This window comes from Tiliqua scincoides, chromosome 1 (assembly GCF_035046505.1).
Source record: "Tiliqua scincoides isolate rTilSci1 chromosome 1, rTilSci1.hap2, whole genome shotgun sequence".
Taxonomy (NCBI): domain Eukaryota; kingdom Metazoa; phylum Chordata; class Lepidosauria; order Squamata; family Scincidae; genus Tiliqua; species Tiliqua scincoides.
Genome location: NC_089821.1, coordinates 303,703,910 through 303,720,099, shown reverse-complemented (window position 1 = coordinate 303,720,099; position 16,190 = coordinate 303,703,910).

The following is a 16,190-nucleotide window of genomic DNA, read 5'->3' as shown; positions in this document are numbered from 1 at the left end:
TTTTATTTTGTTACAACCTTTTTCACCCACCTCTAATGATGACCATAGGAGATATCAAGAAAGGTTATCGCACTGTTATGGCTCTCCTATTTTTCCAGGGGGGGGGGGCTTTGTCTCCAATATAAGCTTATTTTGCTTAAGAAATACACCTGTTGTGGGAGTGAGGGAATCTGGATGAAGATCCACAGTAAGGGCAAAGAAATAATGTCCTATTATCTCTGCTGTGGTTCCACCCTGAATCAGGTCCTGGTATTTGCATTTTAAAAAGATACAGTACACCTGGGCCCCATTCATGCACTGTACGCATTGCTTTGTTTGCTCATTAGAATGGCATGACTTTGGGCTTTTATTTGTAGCATTTAATATAATATATTTAGATTTTTTTATGGACTTCATGCTGGTAGTATTGGTTCTGTGACCATGATAGATAGATAGATAGATAGATAGATAGATAGATAGATAGATAGATAGATAGATAGATAGATAGAATGGCATGACTTTGGCTAGATTGAACCCTTAGTACGGTAATGTTGAATTCAGGATGTTGTGTCCGTTATAAGTATTTTGGGGACTTTTTTTCCCATTTTCAACTCAAGATGAACTTTTGGTTGAAAGTGTTTGGGGGAAAAAAAATCCATCTTTTAAAATCTCATTTCATGGATTGTTATGTCATCAGGTTTTAAAATTACACTCTAAGCACGGTGACGAAGTGGAGATAGTGATCTTTTCAATCATCTCTTCTCAGGACAGAGCAATGTACGACAGGCTCCTCGCTGTGTGTCTGTATTTTCCAACCCCATTCATACAGAATCGGGGCGTCCTCTGAATAGCTATATCACCTGTGACGATTTTTTGATGGAGGACTATATTACCGCAAAGAAATGATGCCGAAATGGCTCAAGCCGTGAAGTTGTGACTGGGGCTTAAATAGCCTCCTGAGTCGCCTTGGCGTAATTGGTGACCTACTGAAGTCAGCTCTTTGTGGGTAATCTATAGCGGTGCTCCGGCTAGAGTACCTTTCAATTCATCATTTCCCCAGAGATTAAAAACAGTCATCAAAAACATTTTTTCTCCACCCAGGCCAATTTATCTCTTTGAAGGCCTGATGATTCGCTTTGAAACTCCCACTGTGCATTAAATATTACAAATTCAAATCAATGTTCTCACCCCTAAATAAAGTCACAGTTGTCAGGTAAGAGGGCATAATCTAATTTATGTTTTAGCAAGGTGCAGCGTTAAGCATATTCTCGGCTGAGTGGAAAAAAAGTTTCACTCCTGAAAAGAAGAAGCCATTGGCATGGAGAGACGTGTGCATACCCCAGTGCGTAAATGCTGCCTGTGTTCATTTCATGTACTTATTACTTTACTCTATTTATATTCTTGCCTTTCCTCCATCATGAGGTTCAACAGAGCAGACACGGGTGATTTTTCATCCAGTCACTGTCCACACCCAGCTCTGCTGGTTACTGTAGCATGCACCCTGAAATCATGCTGTTGAAATGTTCTAAGAGGCTGCAGTTGATTCATCATCTGGGTAGTCATTGGCTAAAATTAGTAGTAGTAGTAGTAGTATTAGAAAGTAGTTGTCGTAGAAGCAGTTGTCATTGTAACACAGTAGCAGTAGTAGAGTAACTTGGAATCATATACCTTCTGTCAACATTGCAACTAGAGAGAGGTGCAGCCCAACCTCAGGCTGCCCTTAAATCGCTAGAACTAGCATTCTGGTGGCGTAAGGTGCTTTACTGTGGTTGCAGATGTGACCCATGACTAGAAGCAGTCAAGCTGCTGCCACAAGTGGTGGCGGAGGCCTACCAGTGAGTGGTGCCAGAAGATCTGTTGAACCCCTAGGTACAGGTAAGTCAGTGTTAGAGGGTAGGAGGGATGTGAAGAGGGGGAAAACAAGGAGGGGAGGGAGAGGAAGAGTTGGGATGGAATGGGGTGGAACAGGAAGCAGAACTAGGGCTGGAAGGAGGTGGTATAGGCAGCAGTGCTGTCACTGATATCCTTTCTGGGCCTCAATCTGCTTTCCTGGTTCTCAGACTTGCTGCAGCAAATAGCTAGCACATGTCCAAGTTCTGTGTGTCTGGCATGCTATAGAGCATCATATTTGGTGGTGCTGTCAGAATGCGAGTTCCTTCAAACAGTCTTCCAGGGCAGCTCCATAGAAAGTTCATTAAAATTGTTGCCGGTTGAGGTTACCAAGATGTGAAAGACACCCTATTGTTTCATTTGTGGGTTATTTGTATTCTATTGCAAGCCACTTTGGATTTAAAGAACAAGCCGGATAAAAATATTTCACATAAATAAACAGATAGCGAGATAGTAGACTACTCCTCCATGAAATGTGTGCAATAAAAATAATCTCCAGGCATCGGTGGAGCAAAGTTTGCAAAGCAGCAAAGTTAAGTCCAGGCTGCTAGAAGACCTTGTACCCACTAGGGTTTGCATCGCCTAGTCCAGCATGTCACTCCTATGATGGACCTCCTCCCATACAGTGGGCAAGGCAACACCCTGGGCAGTGGGTGTGGGGATGTACCATGGCCCTGCCCATCCTGGGATTTTTTTGCTATAACTTTTGGTAGAATAGAGATATTTCAACAAGGCTTGTTTCATTGCATTCTGCACAAAATTACGCATCGACTGATTTATAACATGATGGTATTATTAGAAAATACCAAGATTTTAAAAATTTTGCTTGAGTAGTGGTGTCACCCCCCTGTGTGACCTGAACCCCTTGCACCCCCCCTAGCAACGCCACTGCTTGTATCCAATGCATCATGTATTGTCTCTTTACATCACTGGGTTAGTTGGCAACCTTCAGTCTCGAAAGACTATGGTATCGCGCTCTGAAAGGTGGTTCTGGAACAGCGTCTAGTGTGGCTGAAAAGGCCGATTCGGGAGTGACAATCCCTTCCACACTGGGAGCAAGTGCAGTCTGTCCCTGGTCTGTCTCCCTGGCTATGGGCCTTCCTTCTTTGCCTCTTAGCCTCAGACTGTTGGCCAAGTGTCTCTTCAAACTGGGAAAGGCCATGTTGCACAGCCTGCCTCCAAGCGGGTTGCTCAGAGGCCAGGGTTTCCCACTTGTTGAGGTCCACTCCTAAGGCAACATCACCACATGGCAACATTTTGAGGCATACTATTTACCGAATACTATTTGGTATACTATCATGTCATACTGTTTAGGCATACTACTTACTCTACTTTCCATGCAGAGGGAGAGGGGGGAGGGAGAGGAGAGGGAAGGGAGATGAAGGGCATTTTAGTATACCAGAGAACATACTCTGCTTTGTATATTTGAAAATTATTATTTAATCATACTGGTTGAAGCTGAAAAACCCTATTGTGTATGTGATCAAGGATATTAGATTATCTTTGTCTGGAGAAATTGTAACTGATACATGAAATTACATTTACATGTATGAATGTCTAAAGCACTCTGGCATTAAGAATTACAAAATCAACATCTTATACCAATGGCCAAAGGACAAAAAAGAGCAGAGAGATTTAAAAAAAAAAATTATACAAATCAAGACTATTCAAAATCCAGATTTAATAAATGGGTTTCACAGTGCATAGCAAGACCATAACAAACTTTGGAAAGGATCCAGTCCAAAAGACCTAACCGTCCAGATGGAGAAGCCACACAGGATTTAATAAGTCAGCTTCATTTATGTGCTTTGATGCATGTGGCTCAGTGGTCCCCAAACTTTTTAGCACCTGGACCCACCTTTTTAAACAACACTCTGTTGATACCCACCTAGTTTAAAAGTCTGGTAAGACTTTTAAAAAAGGAGATCTAGAAATAAATAATATTGTACCAGGGGACATCCACTAAAATTGAGTGTTGGGAGAGTTAGAACAGACAAAAGAAAATATTTCTTTACTCAGCGTGTGGTCGGTCTGTGGAACTCCTTGCCACAGGATGTGGTGATGGCGTCTAGCCTGGATGCCTTTAAAAGGGGATTGGACAAATTTCAGGAGGAAAAATCCATTACGGGGTACAAGCCATGATGTGTATGCGCAACCTCCTGATTTTAGAAATGGGTTACATCGGAATGCCAGATGCAAGGGAGGGCACCAGGATGAGGTCTCTTGTTATCTGGTGTGCTCCCTGGGGCATTTGGTGGGCCGCTGTGAGATACAGGAAGCTGGACTAGATGGGCCTATGGCCTGATCCAGTGGGGCTGTTCTTATGTTCTTATGTTCTAATAATAACCAGAAAAAAAACAATTATATTTGCACATGCTTGCAAACTGCAGGAGCTGAGCTCTTTGCAGGGTAATCAGCAGCTGCAGTATTTGATTTTTGAATAGTATCAGGGCTTGAGGCAATTAGTTTTCTGCTGTTTCCATTACCCATGGAAACTTTGCTGGGTTCCTAAAGTTATTATCTCTTTGGGGACCCAGCAAAAATCAGATTGTGACCCAACAGTGGGTCCCAACCCACTTTTTGGGAACCACTGATGTAGATGGGAACAAACATTGGTGAATATATATTGACTGCCCTATCTCCCACCATTGACCCAGACACGGCTGTGCTGATGGAGTGTGAGCTGCATCCGATGGTGGGGGTAGGGCCTTTTTAACATCTACATGAAGCCGCTGGGAGAGGTCATCTGGGGGTTTGGAGTGGGTTGCCAACAGTATGCTGATGACACCCAGCTTTATCTCTCCTTTCCCCCTGATTCTGAGGAGGCGGTTGGGGTCCTGGATCGCTGTCTGGAGGCGGTTAGGGGCTGGATGTGGGTGAACAAGCTGAAATTAAATCCGGATAAGACAGAGGTGCTCTTGGTTCGGAAATCAACAGCTCAGGTGCTGGACTATCGTCCTGCTCTGAATGGGGTTGCACTCCCTCTGAAGGAGCAGGTCCGCAGCTTGGGGGTTTTCCTGGATCCACAGCTGCTCCTGGAGTCCCAGGTGGTGGCGGTGGCCAGGGGAGCCTTTGCTCAGCTTCGGCTGATTCGCCAGCTGCGACCGTACCTGAGCTGCGCGGACCTGGCCACAGTAATCCATGCCCTAGTGACATCTAGATTAGATTATTGCAATGCGCTCTACATGGGGCTGCCTTTGAAGATGGTCCGGAAATTACAACTAGTACAGAACGTGGCTGCTCGTGTAGTTGCTGGGGCACATCGGTTTGACTCTGTCGAGCCGTTGCTCCGGCGGCTACACTGGCTGCCGGTTCTGTTCCGGGCCCAATTCAAGGTGCTAGTTTTGACGTTTAAAGCTCTTTATGGCTCGGGTCCAGGGTATTTGAGGGACCGCCTCCTTCCTTACAATCCTGCCCGTGCTCTTAGATCATCTGGGGGGGCCCTTTTGACTGTGCCGCCACTAAGTGATGTGAGAGGGGCGGCGACCAGGAAGAGGGCCTTCTCGGTGGTGGCCCCCAAACTGTGGAATACCCTCCCCTTAGAACTGAGAACTGCTCCCTCATTGCTAACGTTTCGGCGTGGACTGAAGACCTTTTTATTTCAAAAAGCTTTTAATTATTGACAGGCTGGCTGACGTTCTTGCTTTTTATATGAAAATCCACGGGGTTTGTTTGTTTTTAGATTTTTTAATTATTGTAAATTGTTTTTAATTGTTTTTCATGTTGCACTTTTAAATTGTAAGCCGCCTTGTGTGCCTGTTGGGCAAAAAGGCGGGGTATAAATTAATAATAATAATAATAATAATAATAATAATAATAATAATAATAATAATAATAATAATAATATTGGACAGCAAGCAGGAAGCAAAATATGTTTTACTTATCCCTGCATAGGTTACCTTATTGCCTATAGGTAGTGTGAATTTTTGGGGGCAATAACAAAATACGAATACCTAACACAGCTTTCTGCACTTCTCATTTTTGTAAAAAAAAGAAAAAGAAAAAAAAGAAAAACAAGTCCCCTAAATCTGTGAAGAAAATTAAAAAACCTCAACATATTAGTCACCGTAGAATGGTTGGGCTGGGCTGGGGGGTGTTTGTGTGTGTATGGTAAATGATCTGATGGCTGCAAAGGCTGACACTACCTAGCACACTTTCAAAGTGATTATAATTTATATATTTATAAATATAAAAGCTCTTGGAATAAAAGCACATAACACTGCTTTCTGCACTTCTCCTTGAGAAAAAATGAAATATGTGAAAAAAATGTTAAAGAACACCTCTTCCTATAGGTCTCCTTTGTCCAGCCATTTTGCTGGTATAAGTCTGGGAAGAGAAAAGGGCCAGTAAAGAGGGTATAGGATCCTGGCACAAGGTGCCGCCACTGATCTCCAAATGTCCCCTTACCTCAAGGAGACCTCTAGATTGCAAAATTTCCCCATAGGACACAGCACAAACTATGCTGGCCTCACTGCATTGACTCTGGGGGGAATTTCAATAGGATTTGGCTGTTTGAGTGTAAAGGCCATAAAGCCAAAGAAAATTCCGGAACCACCCACCGTCCTGGCTCTCGGGTTAAAGCTGAAACTGTTCTGCACAGAAAGCAGGTCTACCTGCTTTCAGCCCCTGCTCAGATTGATCTTCTCCCCATCCCTTTCATGCACTTTCTACCCCTTCCGTTGCAGGTGACATCTACAATTTGCAAAGCTGTAAAAATGAATATAGATGAAATATTAGAAAGGAGGTCGAACAATGCAAGTGTGAACAAATAGGTTCTTACAGCCTTAAATAGGGTTTAAAACAGCTTTCATCCAAGCTCGCTCTTCTTCTCCTAGTGAAATTGAATCATTGACCAAATTGGTCATTTAAATTCAAAAGCCCAGTCAATCGCTAAAGCACTCCTTTCTCCTGGATTTATGCAATGAAGGATGAGTGACATTATGTGTCTCTTAAGTACGATTTTGCAGAAGGATCATACATCTTGGTTTCTACAGGCTGAATTCTGAGTAAACAAATGTTTGCCTAATGAAATGCATGATGTTCTGGGTCAGCACTGACATTGTCCAAGAGCAATGTGAACAACTGCATTATAAGAATCCCAGCATCATGTATGCTTAAAATGCAATTTAAGTGCCCATTAGGTTTCATGGCAACAGGGAGCAGGCTGTGATCTTTACTCCCCAAACTTCCCTGCTACTAGGCAAATGTGGACCAAGCAACTGCTAATGAGTTCACAATTTACATGTTCAACAGGTAGCCTGAGCAATCAGAAACTGCCTTAGACTGAGCCAGATCACTGGGTCATCTCAGTGGCAGGCCTGGAGGTGGGCAGGGGGCAAATGCCCCGAGCTCCGCACCTACAAAGTCTTGCAGACCGCTCAAACAGCCATCTGAGGCTTCTGACACAGTACTTCCAATTTTCTGGAAATACTGTTTAAGACCACATGGGAAGCCTCAGAAGACTTTCCAAGTTGCCCCTAATGCCACGCAAGGCTCCATAGCACTGGGTAAGTATGGGGGGGGTGGTATGGGAAGGTGGCATCGCAGACCTTTGCCCCAGGGCACATCAAGGGGCAGGTCTGTTACTGGGTCATCTGTCACCACAACCCAGCATCAGCTCTTCAGGATTTCAGGATCCTTCCCCTTCCTACTGGGAGATATCAGAGATTGAAACTGGGGCTTCCTGAAAGTGCTCTGCCATCGATCTAGATACCCTTTATGTTTCCAGGCTTGATTGATGCCATGGAAGGACTGCCTTTGAAATGGGTTCAGATTTGGAAAGTTCAGCGAGTACCTCTTGATGGGCTGGAGTCAGCGCAAACATCAGGATCAGCTGTGAAACAGTTACACAATGTAGTGGCAAAGCTACAGGAAGCTGGTGTGGTGAGTACTGCAGGTGCCACAATGCACTATGTATGCAGCCTTTCCTACTCACCATCAGAGCCAATCCAAGCATTCCTGGAATGGCTCGGGTGGCGAGTGGGAGGGGCCACTTACACGGCACATTGTGGTGCTTTCCACGCCACTCCCCCTGTAGCCACACCACTGTGCCAATACTTTTTTGAGCTCCAGACAACATACTAGGTTTGATCTTTAAATCCCTAAATTTGAAGAACCTGACTGCTCCCATAAATTCCTGCCCACATGTTAAGATGAGTGTTGGAAGCCCTACACGAGATGTGGCCACCTACTGAAGTTTAACCTGTGACAACCAAGAACTGGACCTGTGGTGGACCTCTATGCACCCGGAATGCTCTCTCCAGGGAGGTTTGCCTGGTGTCTACACTTGCACCATGTCTCAGACTTGAGTTGTGAAAATGTGTGATTTTGGGTGACTTGTTGACTTGTGAGTCGCACACGTGGAAGACTCTAAAAAAGACTTTGAGTCAGGGCCCCACTGACTCGGCACTCATCCCCACGCATGCTGACTCGAGTCTGCCTGCGTCTGAGTGTGCTTGCTTCCTGTTTTCACGGCATGAAAAACCTCGCGGGCCCAGCATTCAGACCGGATGAGCAGCAGGGAGGTTTCAGCTGGGAGGCAAGAAATGGTTAATGTTTTCCTCTTGCAATGAATGAGAGGAGGCGGGACTGGGCTCTCTTTTTCTGTCTCTGGTAAGAAGGAAGGAAGGGATGATCATTGGACAAAGGATGGGCATTTTGATATTTTCATTGGCTGAGGAAGAGCAGGAGGAGCAACCAAGGGAGTTCTTGCCTTGATTGACTTGAGAAGCCCAGGGAGGGGGAGGAGGCAGGGAACGGGGGAGGGAGTTCATATGGATAATACTTTGCACTGTAGGAAGGAGGAGACCTCATTGAATGATTGGCTGTAGTTGGACTACTTCTGAGTAGGGTTGCAAAGGATCAGGTCGCAGCTGTTGCACGTGACCCTTCTCCCTCTTGCCACTTCTGTCCTTGCTGTCTTGCAGTCCCCCCACCCCTTCCCGCTCTCTTTGTAGATGGGATGGGGCAGCAGGGGATTAGTTAAAGAGAACTCCCACACACACACCCCAGTAGCAGCCACAGTCACCCCGCTGTTTTCTCCACGATCGCCCCAAAGAGTAAAGGTTGACTTGGCGACTTGCAAAATGCCCCCTTTATGACTCGTTTTCAAGTTGAGTCACGGGGACTCAGAGACTCTAGACTCAACTCGAGTCAAGCCACGCTGGACTTCCCCCATCCCTGATATTACTGGAGAGTAAAAGATAAATCAGTTAACGGCTTGCATGTTGGTTATCAAAGGGAACGTCCCCTCCATATGCACCTGCCAGGAAACTGATGTGTACACATGAGAACTTCCTCTGCTTTCCACCTTGTGTAGTGGGTACGTCAACTTCCATGGTAAGCAGGGCCTTTTCCATCATGGCTCCAACACTGTCAAATGCCCTCCTATGAGATATATATATAGGTCCCTCTCCTTGCTGTCTTTTCACCATCCTGTTTTCTTATGGTGAGTGACTATTGAGCTGTTCTGCTTCTTTTGTACTGTGGGCCCTACTGGCTGCAGGCTCTTGATCCATGGATTTCAATATCAGCAGATGCTGAGCCCATGGCCAAAAGGCCTCAGAGCAGTGTTTCTCAAACTGATGGGTCGGGACCCACTAGGTGGGTCGTTAGCCAATTCCAGGTGGGTCCCCATTCTTTTCAATATTTTATTTTTAATATATTAGGCTTGATGCTACCATGGTTATGTGACTGCATTTGGGGAAATGTTATAGACCTGTACTTTTAACAAGCAACTTTGTATATTCTTTTAACAATGACAGTAAATGGGACTTACTCCTGGGTAAGTGTGGGTAGGACTGCAGCCAATGATTGTTAAAAATTTTCTGCTTGATAATGTCACTTCCAGTCATGACGTCACTTCCGGTGGGTCTTGACAGAGTCTCATTCTAAAAATTGGGTCCCAATGCTAAATGTGTGAGAACCACTGCCTCAGAGGATTTTCTGAACATGACCGGAAGTGTCTTCCGGTTCATGCTAGTGACTTTCATTTGCATCTGGAGATATTCTGAGGCTTTCCAGCAGCAGATTTAATTATGTGTGGCATATGGTCTCTGCAGGTGGATCCTGGAATGGATCCTCAATGGATACTGAGGAACCACTTTATTTAATTTTGGTTTTATACTCCATTTGGTTTTACTTTTGAAAGTATTTTATGCAGAATAAAAGCAGTAATCTGTAAAATTTCCTTGAAAAATTGGCAAAGAGCAGAGTTACCAGCATTGTATTTTCCCTTCCATCTCGGTTTTTGAAACAGCAAAAAATGAAGGCCCCCCAGATATTAGCTCATCCCCCTCTCTTGATGGAACAAGGTGGACATGGAGACTGAACATTGATTGTCCTGGGGCACACTCAGCTCCTGCTGCTCTGTTCCTCGGGCTGAGCTGAGTGTCATCAATCAGAAGACCCATGTGTTAACTATGATGAATCTTCCACAATACAGATTGGTTGTTGGATATTTTTCTTTACCTCTTTCAGGAAAAAAATGCAATTCTATGCTTGGGATCATTAGAAAAGGTATTGAGAACAAAACAGCTAATATTACAATGCCGTTGTACAAATCTATGGTAAGGCCACACCTGGAGTATTGTGTTCAGTTCTGGTCACCGCATCTCAAAAAAGACATAGTGGAAATGGAAAAGGTGCAAAAGAGAGCGACTAAGATGATTACTGGGCTGGGGCACCTTCCTTATGAGGGAAGGCTATGGCGTTTGGGCTTCTTCAGCCTGGAAAAGAGGCGTCTGAGGGGGCACATGATTGAGACATACAAAATTATGCAGGGGATGGACAGAGTGGATAGAGAGATGCTCTTTACACTCTCACATAATACCAGAACCAGGGGACATCCACTAAAATTGAGTGTTGGGAGAGTTAGAACAGACAAAAGAAAATATTTCTCTACTCAGCGTGTGGTTGGTCTGCGGAACTCCTTGCCACAAGATGTGGTGTTGGTGTCTGGCCTGGATGCCTTTAAAAGGGGATTGGACAAGTTTCTGGAGGAAAAATCCATTACGGGGTACAAGCCATGATGTGTATGCGCAGCCTCCTAATTTTAGAAATGGGTTATTTCAGAACTGACTGGTTCTCTCTAAATGAACTGACTGGTTCTCTCCCTTTCTTTCATAGACTTTCAACATGCAATGAATTCAGGCCTCAATGTGGATGTGGTGATGGTGACTGGCCTGGACGCCTTTAAAAGGGGATTGGACAAATTTCAGGAGGAAAAATCCATTACGGGGTACAAGCCATGATGTGTATGCGCAGCCTCCTAATTTTAGAAATGGGTTATTTCAGAATGCCAGATGCAAGGGAGGGTACCAGGATGAGGCCTCTTGTTATCTGGGGTGTTCCCTGGGGCATTTGGTGGGCCGCTGTGAGATACAGGAAGCTGGACTAGATGGGCCTATGGCCTGATCCAGTGGGGCTGTTCTTATGTTCTTATCTGTATTCTATAAAACAGTGGTTCCCACACATTTAGCACCGGGGCCCACTTTTTAGAACGAGAATCTGTCAGGACCCCCCAAAAGTGCTGTCATGACCAGAAGTGACATCATCAAGCAGGAATAGTTTGAACAATCCTAGGCTGCAATCCTACCCACACGTACCCAGGAATAAGTCCCATTTACTATATTGTTAAAAGAATATACATAGTAGCTTGTTCAAAATACAGGTCTGTAACATTTTCCCAAATGCAGTCACACACCAGGATAGCATCAAGTCTAAAATATTGAAAATAAAATATTGAAATGAATGGGGACCCACCTGAAATTGGCCCGTGACCCACAGTTTGAGGAACACTGCTATAAAACATTATAAGTGCATAACCAGAAAATGAAAACTCAACTGCCTTATGTAAGAAAAGTTGGGTTTCTTGAACTCAAAACTGACCAATGATTTTTGGTTATTGTTGAACTAATTGTTCTGAGAGCCAATGAAGTGTTATTATGACACAGCAGGGAACTAATAAGGTGTAAGTATGCGTCAGAGCTAGTACTATAACTCTTATTCGGTTGTGTGAATGTCATCACATTGACAATTGGTTTTTTGTTGGTTACTGATTTTTTTGGTGGCCTATACTGTTCATTAAAATAAATGAAGTTAATGGGGGGTGACACCAACAGCTACTGCATTTAGGCTGTGTGTTCAGGTCATCTGGTTCAGGTCATCTCTAGGGTGACACAATGAGCTCTTGTACCAGGTGATGCAAACCATAGTGAATTTCTGGTTACCATACATACACAGATGTAACATTTTAAGAGAGGTGGAACTGGGTTGAAAGTGTCATTGTTGCTCTTGAAAGACATTACATTTTTCTCTCCTCATGTGAGTTCTGGTGAAAGGTTCTGCAGATTTTCTGTGTGGTTCAGTTTGAGCCGTGGCCTGTCCTGTCCTGTGGTGGCCCATGACTTCCATTACACAGGAGCCCCATCCATGAAATCTGTCAACTGCATGGGGTGAACCATGCCATGAGCTCTCACACACCCATGCAAAGGATTTCCTGTTCCAAAGGCTAGGACCTGTCCTACCAACAGAGATGTTCATGCTTCAACTTCAGAACTTCCTACCATGGGAGGTCCACTTTGTTTCTCCTGCATTGGCCTTCTCTGACATTAGGTGAAATCCTTTTTAAAGAGGGTTTTCCCCATTCACCTCCCAGTTTCTCCTGCTCATTAGTTGTTTTCTATTGAATAGTAGCCCTTTCTTTATCTACTGCCTCTGGTTAGTTATTGTTTTAATTGGTTATATTTTTTGCAAGCCATCTTGAGCATTTTTTAAATGGAAAGGTGGAGTACATTATACACTTGTTAAAAGAAACAAAACTCTATAGGAATTGAACATCACCCTTGATGCATTAGAACATAAGAACATAAAAAGAGCCCCACTGGATCAGGGCAAAGGCCCATCTCGTCCACCTTCCTGAATCTCATAGTGGCCCACCAAATGCTTCAGGGAACACACAAGACGACAGACAAAACTTGCATCCTGGTGCCCTCCCCTGCATCTGGCAGTTAGGGGCAGCCTACCTCTAAAACCAGGAGATTGCACATGCCTACCATGATTTGTAACCCGTGATGAATGTTTCCTCCAGAAATGTGTCCAATCCCCTCTTGAAGGTATCTAGGCAAGATGCCATCACTACTTTCTGTGGCAAGGAGTTCCACAGACTAATTACACACTAAGTAAAGATATATTTTCTTCTGTCTGTCCTAACTCTCCCAACACTCAACTTTTGTGGATGTCCTCTGGTTCTGGTGTTATGTGAGAGGGAAAAGAGCATCTCTCTATCCACTCTGTCCATGCCCTGCATAATTTTGTATGTCTCAATCATGTCCCCCTTCCAGTGCCTCTTTTCTAAACTGAAGAGCCCCAAATGCTGTTGGACATGGTTAATCCAGTTTGGTCTAGCCCTTAAATCATGATTCATGGGTTTCATTTGGATCACAGTCCTAAACATGGGGAAAATGCAGGAGTTACTATGAACCCCAGGAGCCTGGTTGGCAGACCCCCAGGGGGTTATAACCCTTGATTGAGACATCAGTGGCTACATTAAGGGAAGGGAGTGCATTTCTCTCTTTGTTGTAACAACAACCTCACACAAGAGACTGATAAATGCGATTATCGCTTCAAATCTCCTGGAGGCCTCTGGGAAAAATTAATTAGCGGTCTTAATTCAGCCCTGCACAGGCAAGTTCCTACACCACTGCTTGATGAGGAAGGTCGGTTAGCAAAGCAACCTGATTAAAAACATCTAAAATATAGATCAAGATGATAGCCCTTTGCTAGAGGCTGGTTTACACAATCCACTTTTGTTCCAGGTGAGCAATCTGTTCATCTCCAGGTACATGTTCCAGTAGGGGGGAAAAAAAATGATGTGCTACCCAAAGAGCCTCAACAAGAAGGAGTGGAAAACTGCATATGAAAATTTTGGGATGGGTTGGTTGTAAGTTGTGTATCTTTGTTAGAGACAGAGCTCTGCAATTCCACATTGGCCACATCACCTTCTATGTCCTGCGATGCCATGTCATTGACACACTAGTGCCTTTTTTGCAGTTAATTCAAACTCATAAGAACATAAGAACATAAGAACAGCCCCACTGGATCAGGCCATAGGCCCATCTAGTCCAGCTTCCTGTATCTCACAGTGGCCCACCAAATGCCCCAGGGAGCACACAAGACAACAAGAGACCTCATCCTGGTGCCCTCCCTTGCATCTGGCATTCTGAAATAACCCATTTCTAAAATTAGGAGGCTGCGCATACACATCATGGCTTGTACCCCGTAATGGATTTTTCCTCCTGAAATTTGTCCAATCCCCTTTTAAAGGCGTCCAGGCCAGTTACCATCACCACATCCACATTGAGGCCTGAATTCATTGCATGTTGAAAGTCTATGAAAGAAAGGGAGAGAACCAGTCAGTTCATTTCACCTCTAGTTTGTGAAATAGCTCCTGTAGGCAGTGGCGTCACCAGAGGCTGCAGCACCTGGGGCAGTGACATCATTCCATGTCATTGCATCACTTCTGGGTTCTCCTGAACAACCAGGCTGGAGCACATATACACTTGCACTTCATGGCACCCCCTTCTGAACTGGTGCCTGGGGCAAAACACCCACCACCCCCTGCTAGCTACACCACTGACAGTAGGGAACTCTGCCTCTCTCTGTAGAGATTAGATCCTTGCGGCTGTGACTTTTGTCTATTGAAATCTTGATGCTGGAGTGAAAAATAAAACCACATCAAATTGGGGAGCATAATATGTCAGTATAACAAATGCCCCCCTCCCAGCCCCCTTGTTCTGTTACAACAGGGTTCATGCATTCTCATTTGTATGAAGGAGAGGCACCTATCAATGACCTATCAATTTGATCTGGGACATTTCAGCAGGTACAATTCATTTGTTGTGACAAGAACTGATAACTAAGAAGACCTTTAGCCTCTTGAGTTGAGTTGGATCAAGTGGAACAGTACTTGCAAATTGGAGCTTTTCTGTCCTCTCCTCCATGCTGCAGAACTTGGTGCTTCCTGTGAAACGGATCTTGTGTTGGGAGTCCCATAATAATAAAGAATAGGGTAGTGGGGGGCTGCCAACGGAAAGGAAGCTGATGGAAATTGCATACCCCTTCCGTGAGCGGAAACAAACTGCTACAGATCTAATTTCTAAAATCAGGAGGTTGCACATGCACATCATGGCTTGTAACCCGTAATGGATTTTTCCTCCAGAAACTTGTCCAATCCCCTTTTAAAGGCATCCAGGCCAGATGCCATCACCACATCCTGTGGCAAGGAGTTCCACAGACCAACCACATGCTGAGTAAAGAAATATTTTCTTTTGTCTGTTCTAACTCTCACTCAATTTTAGCGGATATCCCCTGGTTCTGGTGTTATGTCAGAGTGTAAAGAGCATCTCCCTATCCACTCTGTCCATTCCCTGCATAATTTTGTATGTCTCAATCATGTCCCCTTTCAGGCACCTCTTTTCTAGGCTGAAGAGGCCCAAACGCCGTAGCCTTTCCTCATAAGGAAGGTGCCCCAGCCCCATAATCATCTTAGTCGCTCTCTTTTGCACCTTTTCCATTTCCACTATATCTTTTTTGAGATGCGGTGACCAGAACTGAACACAATACTCCAGGTGTGGCCTTACCATAGATTTGTACAACGGCATTATAATATTAGCCGTTTTGTTCTCAATACCTTTTCTAATGATCCCAAGCATAGAATTGGCCTTCTTCACTGCCACCGCACATTGGGTCGACACTTTCATTGCCCTGTCCACCACCACCCCAAGATCTCTCTCCTGATCTGTCACAGACAGCTCAGAACCCATCAGCCTATATGTGAAGTTTTGATTTTTTGCCCCAATGTGTATGACTTTACACTTACTGACATTGAAGCGCATCTGCCATTTTGCTGCCCATTCTGCCAGTCTGGAGAGATCCTTCTGGAGCTCCTCACAATCACTTCTGGTCTTCACCACTCGGAAAAGTTTGGTGTCGTCTGCAAACTTAGCGACCTCACTGCTCAACCCTGTCTCCAGGTCATTTATGAAGAGGTTGAAAAGCACTCAGAAGTACATCCTATTAAATTCAGGCTGCAATCCTATCCACACTTCCTATCCACACTGGGAGCAAACCTCACTGACTATCAAGAGACTTCGGAGTAGATATGCATAGGATTTAGATCTCAGTAGGGCTTACTCCCTGGGAAGTGTATATAGTATTGCTGCTTTATTCTGTCAAAGTGAGGCTCATCCTGATTTTAGCAGACTCCTGGACCAGAGAATTAAAAAAAGAAAGAAAAAAAGAAAGAATTTGGTGAAAGATTT